The 13,581-nt window shown below is 35.5% G+C and overlaps 1 pseudogene; it reads right to left on the bottom strand.

Annotated features, from left to right (window-relative positions):
• LOC121321629 overlaps positions 1 to 13,581 on the bottom strand; it is a 199,183-nt pseudogene that overhangs the window by 42,071 nt on the left and 143,531 nt on the right.

Raw genomic sequence — 13,581 nt, forward strand, 5'->3', positions numbered from 1 at the left:
CTCCACACACTAGAAATAAAGCTCCAGGCAAGAGGAAAGAAAGGAGTGCTGAGAGGAAGTGGCTCGTAGTTTGGAGGAACGAAATGGAAGCTTATCTGTTCTGAAGAAAGTTTCATGGGAGCATAATTGCTCAAATTCATAGAAGACAAGTAAGAACCAATGTTCTGAAGAATGGCTAAGAAAGCTTTGAAGAAAGCCCTAGCTCTTTGCCCTATGAGAGACTGAAACAGTAACCGAGTGCCTTGATCTGAAAGCGGGTCTTGGTTTCCATGTCACTCCACGAAACAAACGGAAGCATAGCCAGCATCTGGACCTAAGGCAATGAACTAGCCGTATAGAAGAATTGCAACGAGAACACTTTTATGAAATACATAACTTTTCATTTGCAAAGCATTACATGAGTTACGTCTGAACAACTGAACTATTTCCAGTTGGAAAACTGCTGACAACAAAGATAATACTGCAAGACTGGAAATCAACAAGCTGCTCTCCATTTGAAAATAACTATTTGTTTATTGCGAACTGAAGAAAAACAACGTATACTTCAAGCAAAGTACTGTCCAGAGAGCTGAAATGTTCCTAAACAATAAAGATTGACTTCTTTGTTGAAAATTGATATGTATTCAGACTATAAAATACTTTATGACTTCAGTAATTAACTGTAGCAGATGTTATCAAGTTAGTGAATAAACTGTTCTAGGAATAGAATATAACTTCCTGTTTTAGAGTGTGTAAGAAATGTATTTTGTTTGTTGAAATGTGCAACTCAAAGAAGTTACATCATAAATACAGAGAATTTGATCACTGACCCATTTCTGAGTTAATTTGAATATATAATCAATTGAAGTTGATAACATATTATTAGTTTGTTACATCACTTCTAAACTAGATTAACACAGTAAAACTAATTTGCTAAATTGGTATTGGAATGTTGGATTTCCATTCTGAATGGGAAGTTGAATTAATTCTTGTGCATACTGATATGAATTACAACGAGAAACCGGTATTGAAAATACTATTGCAAAATAGACACTTTGTGTGATTAGTATATTAACCACGTATGCTAATGATGTTATGGTTGTTGTAATCGTTTGACTATGAAATCAACAAACTGTATTATATTCACTCATATCTCCAAACAGTTGCCTTTCCTTTCTGTAATATTAGATTAGTTGCGCACCCCTTTTTATTTTTAAATAAACTATTGTTTTATATTTCTAACACATTGTGTGAATGTCGGTTATTGTCAAGGGAATCCGAGTTCTACATGATCCAGAATTTAAATATGGTATGTCTCATTTCTTACATTTTGACATCCATGAGAGGGTGACTAAAAACGAATTTATACTTAAATAAATTGTACACCTCGTTCACTACAGCTGTATTTATTTTAGCCATGTTTAGATAATCAAACTGAGAAAAAAAAAACAAAAAAAACATTAGTCCTTAAAGAGTAAGCAGTGGGGTTCCAAAAAATATAACTTTACGTCCCCATGTGTTGCTGCAACTGTTTAAACAACTCACCTGTCATTTTCCTTTTCATTGTTAACATCGTGACAATGTTTTTACACTTCTAACTTTAAAGTCTGTTTCAAAATGTCAGCTCCAGTACATTGATAGTGTAAGGATTATTGCTCACATTGTCAGATAGGTAACACAGCAATAAAAACGACCCATGATATGGTACAGAACAGAAAAGTCAGAGCACTTGTTTTTTTTTTTGTTTTGTTTTTTCAAATCACTCTTCCAGCAGTGATTAAGGCCCTGTCCACACTACATGACCAACCTTGAGAACCATACTCAAAAACACTTTAATTAATCCAGCTCAAAGCATCCACACTGAAGTATTGTTTCATGCTTAATGCATACATACACTATTAAAATAGTTTGGTTACAGTTCCTAGCAGTGCGTTGAACAGTGGGAAGGAATATCATAGTATCCCAACACGCACTGTATTTTATTTTAAAATAATGTGTTATGCTTCATATTAATAGTATTTCGTAAAAAATGCGAACTCACACACAAGTAGGGCTTGAAGTTTTGGGGTTTTATTTTTAAATCAGGTGACATCTGTTTAAACAAATTGAGCTGATTCTGTTGTCAAAATTAAGCAGAATGAGGCTGTTAATTACAAAACAATCTTTGTTCTTACCTTCATAGCTTGCCTGAACCTAATTCTGGTCGCCTTAATTACATGAATTGTTCATCCTAACCCTACTTTTAGGAAGTGAAACTTTTAGGAAGAAAAATTTGTGAAGTGTGATAATGCCACATTTGTATTCTCATGCAGTGATGGCTTTCTTCATGATGTACTAATTATGTTATTAATTATAAGTTTTACATTATGTGTATGTGTGTGTCTTTTATATTTAAGTTTTAATCATTATGTTTAAATTGTGTGTGAATGTGTTTTTACAGTCATTTTAACGTGCTTACTAATTCAGTTGCTTTAATATGCTTTAATATGCCCTTTTCTCCCGCACAGGGAATGTGCAGTGATAGAGGGGAAACCCCTATCATTGGACAGAAGTAAGACAAATGGGAGTGGAGTCAACAATTGCTTACAAAGGTATAATATCAATATCAAATATCAAACACTGTAGATTTGTCAGTCTTTTCTTTCGAATTGACTTGAGACCTTGTCCAAAGCCAGTTTAAGTCTTGTGCATCTTGTACAAGAGGTTGTGTGGTCCAGTGTTTAAAGAAACAGGCTTGTAACTAGCAGGTCCCTGGTTCAAATCCCAGTTCAGCCCCTGACTCGCTGTGTGACCCTAAGCAAGTCACTGAACCTCCTTGTGCTTCGTCTTTCTGGTGAGACGTTGTTGTAAGTGACTCTGCAGCTGGTGCACAGTTCACACACTCTAGTCTTGTATCTTGTAAAGTGCTTTGTGATGGTGGTCCACTATAAAAGGCAATATATAAAGATTATTATTATATGATTGTATTGAAGGTATACCTTTCTTGTATATAAAGAAATGTTTTTGAATCAAAAAACATTTGTCAGCTTCACTTTGTTCACTACATTCACTTTACCAATAAAAGGCAGTAGAACAGAAAAAAATGTGCCATGTTTCAGTACTTGAAAATGTAATTTAAGTGAATTATGGCCTTCTTGATCAACAGAAGACATAGTTTATAACAGAGGATTGTGGCTTCCCCATTCATCCATTTAAAGGGTGAATAATCTCTCATCCGGTCCTCAATAACAGTGTTCTTGATTATTTGCTGGTCTACCTGACATTATGGCCCATAACAACACTACCATAAACTGCCTTCAGGGGGATGTTAATTTTATGGACCTAAGTGAGTCTGTGGCAGGAAACAACACTCCACTGCTAGACAACATTTATATCACCACATACTGCCTGCAAATGTCACCTTATTTTCATTGATGCTAAATGAATTTCCTTTTTAAGACAATGAAGAAACAAAGATGGTGGATGGATGTTAGCTACATGATTTTTTTTTTTTTTTTTATTATTATTATTATTATTTTTTTTTTTTTTTTTTACATAGATTAAACTTGTTGCTTCCTAAATGAGATTTACAAAATATTCTAGGTTTTAATAATGTTACCATTTAGATGACATTAATACATAACTCCAGTTGTGAAATAGATACATAGCTATATTTTAACATTGATACAGTAAATGGTTAAATATATAAATTGCCTTCCTCTCACATATTTATCAGAATTTTTAAATTGCTGTAATCCCATGCAACTGTATTGCCGCATCCTCTTCAGTATAGCATGTGATTTGCTTCAATGGTGGTCCTTTTGTTCTTTTTTCTGACCTCAGTTTTGTTGTCAGAACCAGCAAGATATTTTGAAATTGTTTTAAGAGATACAGGACAATTGACATTCCCCAGTGGAATTATCCAGTTTTGAATTGTCTTTGCCAGTTCCTGCTTTCATATGAAGACTTTAATCTGACAATTTTCTGGATCTACTCTTTGAATAGCAAAACATTTATTCAAATTTCGATTTAATATGAATCTCTTCAGATGTTTCACTTTAAATGCTGCCTCGTTGATTCTTGCAGAGCACAGCCAATTCGTTCAGTCACAATTTTTAAAAAAAGACTAGTTTCATAATTAAATTATTCTCTTAGCCACATAATTGACTTTGAAGAAGACTACATAAACCGATGAGTTTCACTGTTCAATACAGACAAGTGAGTGAAGGAATCACTGCCCATTGTTAGTAGATAAAACAAGTGTATTGTTCCCATGATTCTTATCCAACATGATGTTGTGGAAAGCCTAGGTATTCAGACTCCTGTTTGAGTTTCTATATTCAGTGTAGATTTTAAGCAGCCAACTTCAAGTGTTTACAAGACTTAAACATGCATATTTAAAAGCCAGATGCCACCTTACTGATCCTACTGAGAAACAAACAGAGAATGGTGTGTTATTTAGTCATTATTTCTGTTTCAGAGCTGCTTTTTTATCTTTTGGAAACACCAACGATACGTAGTTTGTCCATCATGTTGCTTTGTGACTGGAATGATTGGATAAAAAAAGTGCTGAAAAGTTGTTATTTGGTATTTCAAGGTTTTTGATATATGGATAAAAACCTGTTGTTTTATTGTTTTTTATGTTTTTAATATGGATTTACAGTGAGAGAGTTAAGACAACATGTCTTGCCTTTCACAGATGCCACAAAAAAAAAAATGTAATAGTATCTCATAACAAATATTGATGCACACCTTTATCCATATAATTTATAACTTATCAGTAGCATAGCTTTCAATATCTCAGTTAATTTTTGAGTCAGAATGGTTCTCAAGATCCTGCTTGAAATGTAAAAACACCATATGTCCATACATATGTGCATGTATAGAGTCAAGAAAGGCACATCATTCTTAAGGGTGCTCAAGCTACATGGTGCTGCACATTCAATTGTATTATATGCCTTCTAGCCACAATTTTGGGGCTGGTATTTTAAAATCCATTATGCAGTTTCTGTAGATATAAACTGTTGTAATAACAAGCAGGTACTGGACCAGGTAATATTATTTTTTACAATAAATCAGAGTGGTTCGGAAATGACGTTATTTTCAAAGTTAATTTGCTCCTGCTGTGTCATTAAAATAATCATTTGAATTGGATATTCTGTCTGTTATATATTCATCCTCATGTCAACTGAACAAAAAGCAATCTTTAAAGCAATGATCACATTCAGACTTTGGAGTACATTTTTTAAGGCTAATTGTGTATTTAATTCATTTTTTTATAGTGGGATATGAAAACAATTTAATCCTTCAGGCCAAATATATAATTTGGTAAAAGGCAGCTCATACCATGTATAGTTCTCCATTGGGGACACAATAGAGAGAATGTCATAGTAAACTCATTGCAATGCAAATAAGGTTGCATTGCCATTGTCAAGTGCAGTACAATTAGGAATAACAATATTTTTTATTCTCTTTATGGGCATCCTTGGAGCAGTTATATTATGCAGGAATACAATTACAGCTCCAACAGTGTGAACAGCATTGCAATCAAGCAGCACAATATTTTAGAAAACACACACAAGCACACACACACACACACACACACACACACAGTTAGCCTCATTCTTGTGTGTTGACCCTCAAAACCTGAATTGTAAAATGGAATTTAGCATGTTGTCCGTAGAACAAGCAGCATGGAGGAGAATTTAGTGTTGCCTACCATCAAAATAGTATTAAAGCTAATGATAGGTACAACAGGACTTTTAAAATGTGCAGCACATTTAGCAGCAATTAAATATCAATAAAGCAAGCTGCTGTTTTTCTACATACTGTATACAGTATAATGATAAATCCAAAACTTATTTACATATAAGGTAACATGTTCACTTTTGTACCCTTAAAACTATAAACTCTGTTGCATGAAAGCCGAGTCCTGAAGATATACTGAAACACGACACAATACTATTATGGCAAGTATATGACAGCATGCTTGTTAAGAATAGGGGGGTGCATTTAAAGCTTTTTGAATAAGTATGTTGAGAAAGAAACAAGGTGTTGATGCAACTTCCTTGAGGTCATAATATTAACTGTAATGTTACTGCACTATACAGGTAGAAAAGTCTGGTCTAATTTACCATACACTCAAAATGGCTATTTTTTTAGGTCTGTAGCTGCAGAGATAGCCTGATGCTTCCTATATCTATTACTATATCACTCTGCTGTCTGCAGTCTAATTCAATATTATCTTTCCTTAATTACATTTTACTGTTTCAAGACGAAACCTTCCTTTATGAGACTCGATTATTAAAGCATTCATATGACTATAAGTGGATGCCAAAGAAGAAAAAATAATAATTCACTGCAATTGCAATCCATCAGTATGCCATAGTCTCTTAAACAAATACAACAGAATGCTGTGTGTTTTAAATTATCATCAAATACAGTGCTGTATGAATGTGCCAAGAAAGTGTACTTTAACACAACCATTCACAACACTTACTGTATTTCTATGACCCTGGTGGCCTGAGCTGGCTTGTTTGTTTCTCAGTCACAACCAGCCTCATTCATTTGACTTAGTGACATTGGTTTTTAGTTGGAATATTTTACTATACAGATACAAAAATAGTTCTGAATTTATAGTAGCATTATACTGTATGGCTGTTCTATAATTTAATTTATTATACTGACTTCACATATACATTTAATGAATTCTGGTATAATTTAGAATTTCATAATTTTTCAACACAATTTTCACAATAGATTAATTCCAAACTAGGGACATTTTGAACATTCATGGCGATCCCATTGCAGGTCTTGTGTTAAGTAATTCTTATCTCACAGCTTCAAAACACAGAAGTCGAGCAAATGAAAAGCCAACAAAGGGAAAGGGCACAGCTGTCAAAACTACATCAGTAGGAATTTTACAACATATTTCTCTGAGAAATCTCAAAACAAGTTAATCCGTTTTTACAATACATTTTTTAGAAGTATGAATTATAAATACAGTATAAAGTTGAGATATACATATCTCCAGACTGTCGCTGATAAAACCATTGAAATGTCAACAGGGAGAACAGCTCCCTCTTTAACTTAGCCAATACAGCCTTAGCTCACATTCCTTTAGAGAACAGCATCGAATCCAGCTTTTGGAAAGTACTTTAATACAAAGGCACTTCTCTTACTATATTTATAGTAGTTATAGCCTCTTTGAAAATTGAAATGATTTGGAGTTAAGAATCGTGTGCTTTGTTTGAACATAAAGCAGTACAATTGTTACCATGGTGTTATTCATATTACAGTGAAGGGACTGATGATTGCATTGCTGACATAAGGGATAACTAGATGAAACATCTAGTTCAAAAAAACAAACTTCAGTGCAATTAGCAGTTGTGGATACATTTAACAAATAATTGCACTTAACCATCCTCCAAGACAAGTAGGATGATCCAGATACATGACTAGGTAAGCATAATCAGAATATTTCTATAATATCACTTTAACAGCTTACAGATGTGTTGTAAACACCATGTTTAATACAATAGACGTTTAAGGTACAGTCTTTTTATGATTGACACCTGGAATATTAGCATAGCCCCTGCTTAATTACATCTTTGTTGTAACCCTACGTCATAAGAGAAAAGGACAGGGTCAAATAGATTTTTTTCAGGAATAATAGTGCAGCAATCAATGTGTGTTATCTCTATTTCTGTTGTAAATGAAGCCTATGTAATGCACGGCAGTTGGAAGAATCTGTAACTACAGTAGGGTTCTGAAAGAGATACTCTCTTTACCCAATGAAGTACCTTGCTTTCACTTCTAGTCCACTAGATGTGAACAGAATCGGGTATTATATTTGTGCATACCCTTAAACATTTCCAAACAAATATGAAGGGCAATAGTTAGACATTGAAAACTGTAAGATTGATCAGAAAGCTATTTTGCTGATTATGCCTGAAGGTTAAGCATCTATCTACTTTAACAACCATGGAAAAAAAGATGCTGGATTATTTGTGCTAAAATTAATAGCCAGGGACAAAATGATAAGCCTGCTGGCAATAATACATGAGTATACTGCTTTGGTGTACTGTTTACGTGCTATTCATTAAAGAGGGTACATTTTTATCTGCAGTACAGCTGAAATGCTGACATTTATTAAATTACCTTGGAAAAGCAGTTTGGGTAATCACACTGGATATATCCAAATGTAAAGAATATTTATTAAATATTATAAATATTGTATGTCAAATACAAAACATTAGAAATTACAAGACTCTGTAATTAAAGACAAGCACATATCAGATTAATTTTAAATGTTTTTTCTTTGTCTATAAACTGTACTGTAAGTATTCTTGGCCACATTATACAAATGCATTGCACATTGCTATGCCAGTGGCTTCTCCAGAACCCAAACAAAAATACTTAATTGGGCCCTCACCAAAATCTAATCAGTAACCTGGGATAAGGCTATGGACAGCACTGGCTATGAAGTCATGGGCAAGTCCATTTAACACCTGTTTTAAAAGTAGAAAAACACGTTTGAATGGGATTTTACAAAGCAAAGCAGTAGTGAGCTCTATATAGATAAATAAAGATTAACTTCCATGACAACTTCAATCTTATACTATGATAAGCTCTGTCGTTATCGACTCGTTGAGCCATGTCACTATTTAGTTTAGTGGTTCAATAGAAAGGGATCACAGTGCTGACGTGTCCCTGAGAATGTCCAATTGAAGACTCCTTTGTAAAAAAAAAAAAAAAAACCATCATATCTTTTAACAACCCCTTTGTAACAGGGAGAGATCTGTGCTGACTGCTGGCGTGTTCACGAGCTGCAGGAAGAGGGCGGCAGTCGCCCAACAACCGCCTGTGAGTCATGGCAGTGACACGGGGAGGTGGGAAAGTGGGTGTGTGGACTTTCCCCCTCTCTGAATGGCTGAGAGGCGGGTTTTGGGTGATTGTTGGTCCTATAAAATAACGCTCTGTTGTTTCCTCAGGTCTGCCCACTTAGACGCGCTAAGAGTGCGGAAGCTTTGAGAGAAATACAGGGAGAGAAATAAAGATTCACAGAGAGAGAGAGCGGGGAATCCTTGGGCAGACCCCGGCATATTGTGAAAGAGCAGGCTAGATAGCCGATAGAGTAGGACGGTGATCCGGGTCGTGCGGGTAGCGGCGACCGGGATAACACTGCCGAGTGCAGCACCTTTTATTTGTAGTTTTGTTACTGTTTTGTTTTCCCTTGTTCTTTTTGCCTTCTGTTTTCATTATTATTTCTTTGAGCACCTGCGAGTGCATTTGCTGTTTGTGTACCAGCTGTGGTATTTCCGTGGTGCTGTCTATCATCGTTGATAGGCAGCCCACGGTCAACAGTGCCCTCTGCCGGAGAAAAATAAGAACCGATCTAAAATAAAACTGGGCACCTGTGTGGTGTTTTCAAGTACACCTGTCTGTCTCCTAGTCAGTGAATTACCCACACCCCTTCCACACCCTTATACTGGCATTTTTTTTTCCCTACAATGTATTTGTTATGAGCAGCAAACAAACAAACTTTCGTACGCTCAGAAAGCATCAAATTTCCTGGTTTTTGTAAATCTTGCAAGCTCATCACAATTAGAATATTGAATTTAATAAGGAGGGATTTGGAATGCTTCCTTTTAGATGCAATCCTTTATTAAAAAGCAGACAGGCTGCTGAGTGCGGGAACAGAATTTGATACAGTTCATCAAAATGGAGAGCCAGAGTTACTCCTGTCAAGTTAGAATAAATAGAGTAACGACTGTGAATCTATACAGTATCAAGCTTAATGAGAAGGATGTGGTTGCCACAACTACGGAATTAAATTTGAATTCTGTAGCACTTACGGTATATTCATTTATTTGATTATATATATATAAGACACTCAATCATTAACAAGAATAACCATTTTGTGATTTGCACATTTACAAATTATGAAAGAACAAAATGAAAGGTTATGTGGTAATAAGTATAGGGGTGGAGGAGGGGGGAAGGGATGAAACCACATTTTTACAACTGCACCCTTTTCTACATATCACATGTTTATGCAGAATGGCACATCCCTTTTGTGTTTGTTTCTGTCAACTTGAAATGTGTTTTAATCAACTGTTTAGAATTGGAGAAGAGTACATACATCCAAAATAAGGTACATTAATAAGATACTTCACCTAGCAGACTACAGACTATACTTTTGTAGATTACCTGTATGATACAAATAAATAAATCTGCACGCCTATTTTCAAAATCAGCTTAGTTAAAAATACATTGTACCAATTTCCCAAGCAACCCCAAAATTATAATAGACAAAGCATGATGCTGCTGCAGTGAAAAAAACAGCAATGCTATAAACAAGTTTGCTGTAGGCTAGAATTGACAAGAGGCCTATCTTGACTTTTCATCATCCAACATTATTGGTTAAAATCAGGCTACTGGTGAGAGCACGTGTCATCTGTCAGATATTCCACCGTTATTCTTGAAAGAACAATTGGATGATTTCAGGTCTAATGTCATTGTGAATGATTCATATTGATTCAAAGTTCATATTGGATGTCTCCCTCGGGATAAACATAGGACGCCTTTATTTATTTGATATTTTTCAAAACAACTTGCACAGGAATACAACCATATTCAACAAATATACATTCTTATTTATTTATTCTTTTTTTTTTTTTTAATTAATCGCAAAATTGTTTAGGTATTTTATTACACATATTTTGTAGAAATGTGTATTTTAGGAAAACTTGTTTGAACCGTTTTCCTCTTATTAATGCTGACAGGTTTTACTTTATTTGAAGGACTGAGCTGTTATCCTTTGGCTTTTCACATCCAGTAACTTAAGCATCTTATTATGGTTTCCAAGACTGCCCAACCATTCACCTGAAGAACATTTTTGGAATGAACCGAATCCTTGAGTCAGATACTATATATCACTGCTACTAAAACAATGGCAAGCTTGCGTGTCTACTAGTCTCATTTACCTTTGAAAATACCACCTCTTGGACACAGACCAAGCCACGTAAATTGCAGTCTATGAAACTGGTCTTTGTTGAAAAAAATGTCCTAACTCCACTCCGCAAGATTGCTTGTCCATAGCCTGAACTTTGTATTTTTAATGAATGATGTTTAGGTATTGTCTTGGGAAAATACCCTCCTCAGATCTATGCATACATCACACTCCTAGTAGTTAAGATAAACATTATTTGAACCACTAATGACATAGCAGGTGCAGGACAAGTGTCTTTACATATTTTTCCATGTGAGCTCAAATATATACATAAACAACCAGTACTTAAATCCTGTAGTTAAATACAAAACATAATTAAAAACTACACGTCAAGCCATTGAACTGGATTGTAGGATACAGTTTTAACAGATAATAAAGATGCACAATTAAGATGCTAATTAACAGAACCATCTTTAACTGAGAACAAACACTCCATCCTAAGGCTCACCTGAGAGGTGCTTTCAAGTAATTAAATAAGTCTGGGCAGTATTCCAAACTATAGATCAGTACTATTTTTCTTACTGTCAATTCTGTTCTTGAAGCACTGTTTAGGGATCAGCTTTGTGTTCTTGAAGCACTGTTTAGGGATCAGCTTTGTGTTCTTGAAGCACTGTTTAGGGATCAGCTTTGTGTTCTTGAAGCACTGTTTAGGGATCAGCTTTGTGTTCTTGAAGCACTGCTTAGGGATCAGCTTTGTGTTCTTGAAGCACTGTTTAGGGATCAGCTTTGTGTTCTTGAAGCACTGCTTAGGGATCAGCTTTGTGTTCTTGAAGCACGGCTTAGGGATCAGCTTTGTGTTCTTGAAGCACTGTTTAGGGATCAGCTTTGTGTTCTTGAAGCACTGTTTAGGGATCAGCTTTGTGTTCTTGAAGCACTGCTTAGGGATCAGCTTTGTGTTCTTGAAGCACTGTTTAGGGATCAGCTTTGTGTTCTTGAAGCACTGCTTAGGGATCAGCTTTGTGTTCTTGAAGCATTGTTTAGGGATCAGCTTTGTGTTCTTGAAGCACTGTTTAGGGATCAGCTTTGTGTTCTTGAAGCACTGTTTAGGGATCAGCTTTGTGTTCTTGAAGCACTGTTTAGGGATCAGCTTTGTGTTCTTGAAGCACTGTTTAGGGATCAGCTTTGTGTTCTTGAAGCATTGTTTAGGGATCAGCTTTGTGTTCTTGAAGCATTGTTTAGGGATCAGCTTTGTGTTCTTGAAGCACTGTTTAGGGATCAGCTTTGTGTTCTTGAAGCACTGTTTAGGGATCAGCTTTCTGTTCTTGAAGTACTATTTAGAGATCAGCTCAATTATATTCAAGCAGGTTATATGATAATATTTCTCTGAATGTCAATGCGACTCTATAACACATTCTATACATTATAACTCCTTTACTTTGATAAATCCATCCATCCATATATTTACTCCAAGATTATTTTTTTTTAAATTAGCAAATGACAAAATTGCATTCTATGTAATATTGCAAACACTTTCCATAGGTTTTGCTAGTTGACACTTTTTAAAAGCCGCTATAATTTGAATGTAATTCCATTCTAACTTGTTTAACATTTTATTGTTTTGGGCAATATTGTCGCGGGAATGTGTGCACTACCTCAGAACACTTAACAGATGCCCCATTACCACTTCAGCATCTTTGCACAACATGTAATGATGTGTATAATTGAATATATTAATCTATTAATTCCTACAAACACATTAGCATTGCAGCAGTTTATTTGGAAGTACTGTAACAAGGTTATATCTTTGTTCTGGGACCTTCAGATTGCTAATTGGCACACTGCAGAGTGAGGAGTGTGGCTGGCCTATCTAGTTGGCTTTCTCAGGGACAGACTCGCTCTTTGGAAACTGTGCGTTGTTAGGAAGAGATCATGGAATCCTCGGCTCTTGGCGAGACGGCAGCCCAATACAAGCGCTGCAAATGGGAATCGGAATTCAACCACAATCATGCTGTTTAAACATGACTCGTACCCTCCCCACAGTAGGCCGAGCCCATTCCAACAGATAGCTAGCCTAGTCCCGACTGCTGTTATTAATATTAAATATTGGTTAAGAAAAGAAAAAAAAAGGAAAAGAGTCAAAATAAGTCTTGCTGGTTAATTTTGTGTAAGACTTGAGAAAACATGTATGGTTACAGTACAGAACTGTATTTTAATAACAATAAAAATGACGACCAATACACTTGTGTCCTGTAAGAACTTGTTCTACTCTACAGGAACATGTTGAACATTCTAAGCAACTCAGCCAACAACATGATTATATGCATGTATAAGTAGACGTCAAATTGGGCTCACCCTTTCAACAGAATACTGTCTCAAACCTCACCTCAAAGGACCTCTGTGGTTTGAGGCGGGCAGTGTAGACCACTGCTGAGCAGAGTCTGGCAATTAAGTAAAGTGGTGCCAGACTGCATAGGTTTCTGATGCAGTTTCCATTCCACTGAGACTGTGATTAATCAAACAAATCCTTTTCACTCATTGTTCAGTACAGCTTTAACATGATTATTTAAGGCAATGGATAATGGACAAACAGAAATGTTTAGAATCTACTGTTATAAATCTACACATAATTATGTGTTGTTAATTCCTCAGTATAACAAAGCAAAGTCGTC

Source organism: Polyodon spathula, chromosome 10 (assembly GCF_017654505.1).
Source record: "Polyodon spathula isolate WHYD16114869_AA chromosome 10, ASM1765450v1, whole genome shotgun sequence".
In the NCBI taxonomy this organism is placed as follows: domain Eukaryota; kingdom Metazoa; phylum Chordata; class Actinopteri; order Acipenseriformes; family Polyodontidae; genus Polyodon; species Polyodon spathula.